At 45.6% G+C, this 1686-nt stretch overlaps 1 pseudogene across 1 annotated transcript; it reads right to left on the reverse strand.

Annotated features, from left to right (window-relative positions):
- Positions 1-282: 282 nt before the first annotated feature.
- LOC308645208 (splicing factor C9orf78-like) lies at positions 283-1172 on the reverse strand (annotated as a pseudogene). The gene has a single exon. The product of its transcript is annotated as a splicing factor C9orf78-like (transcript).
- Positions 1173-1686: the final 514 nt, after the last annotated feature.

The following is a 1686-nucleotide window of genomic DNA, read 5'->3' on the forward strand; positions in this document are numbered from 1 at the left end:
GACTGAAAGAAAAGAATGGTTGCCAGGAAGATCCGGGGCTACTAAAGTTATAAATTGGAGAAGTGAATATATTCTTTTTTTTTCCATTTACAAAAAAGATTTAATGATCCTCATAGGAACAGTTTGCCCCCCCTATAGGAAAACTGCCCAGTTCTGTTTCAAAAAGTCACAAATTCATTGCTTGAAAGCCAGTAGGAAGCAGCGGCACCAAGCCTGCCCAGCAGGGACCGCCCAGGCCTTCTGTAGCAGGGTGGGTGCGGCCGCGTGTGCTAGTGACCCCTCCCCGATGTCTCAGTGCCGCCTGTTCATCTTCTTGAACTTATCATAGTGGTAGTCATCAGTGGCCTTTTCATTAGCAGGATGCTTGCGGTTAGGAGGAGACCGCTCAGGCTCTGGCTTCTCCGTGTCACCCACTCGCAAGGGCCGGGCTTTGGGCTCTTTGTTTCTCCAGATGGGAGCATTGAGCTCCTCATGATAAAATCGGTTGTATTGCATGTAATTCACAGCCATGTTCGCGGGCACGAAGGATGTCTCACTGTCTTTCTTCTTGTTCTGCTGCTCTGCCAGCAGGCGAGCCTTGGCATCCTCCGTGGAAATGATATTTTTTTATTTTTGCATCGATGCCCAGGTCCACCTTGGGGATGCCACTCAGCATCTGGTTGGAAAGCATCTCCCCAGTCTTTGCAGAGGAGACGCGGGTGTTTTCAGGAAGTTCATATAGACAGTCCTCTGCGTTCTTTAGCTTGATTTTCAGTTCCTCGTGTTCCACAATCCTTTTCCTCTTCTTTAGCTCTGTCTCAATGTACTTCATCATGTCTGCATCTTCATCCCTCCAATTGGTTTCTGCAGAAAACAATGTACCCAGATGAATGTCCTCCTCTTCACTAATCTTATCTTTCCCCCTTTCCTTCAATTTCTTCATGTCCACCATACCACCTGTCTTCATCTGAAAGGGATCATCCACTAGTGTGGTCTCTTCTTTACCTTCTCTCCCACCAGCAGGGCAGCAGCACTCACCACGTTGGGCCTCGTTCTCAAGTTCTGCACCTCTCGGGTCTCTTCCAGTTTTAGCTGAACCTCCTCCAAATCCTGCTCATCTTCCTCCGACTCAGAGTTGGCCCCTCGCGGAGGAAACATCTTCTCGGTGACGGACATAGTGGCACCGACCCCTGGGTCGGACAGCCGAGCTGCCGCGCGGAGTTCCAGGAAAAATGAGTATATTCTAAGTGAAGGCAGTAGGAGTGATGAGAGAAAAGTGAAGATAGGTGTGAGGGCTCTTTTAATCAATTAACTAACTAACTAACTAATTAATTAATTATTTTTTCATACTTTAAAAGTTCTAATTAGTTATACATGACAGTAAAATGAATTTTGGTGTATTGTACACAAATGGAGCACAACTTCTCATGCCTTTGGCTGTATAGGGTAATAATGTCTGTCTCATTCTACCGTCCTCCCATCCCCGGAACTCCTTCCCTCCCCTCAATCCTAAAGCAAAGTTCCTTCATTTTTCCCTACCCCCCCACTATGGATCAGTATCTCCTTATCAGAGAAAACATTCAGCTTTTGTTTTTTTTTTGGGATTGGCTTATTTTCTTTAGCATGATATTCTCTAGTTCCATCCATTTACCTGCAAATGACACAATTTCATTCTTCTTTAAGGCTGAGTAATATTCCATTTTGTAT

The sequence above is a fragment of the Spermophilus citellus genome (assembly GCF_964194105.1).
Source record: "Spermophilus citellus genome assembly, chromosome: 3".
Taxonomy (NCBI): domain Eukaryota; kingdom Metazoa; phylum Chordata; class Mammalia; order Rodentia; family Sciuridae; genus Spermophilus; species Spermophilus citellus.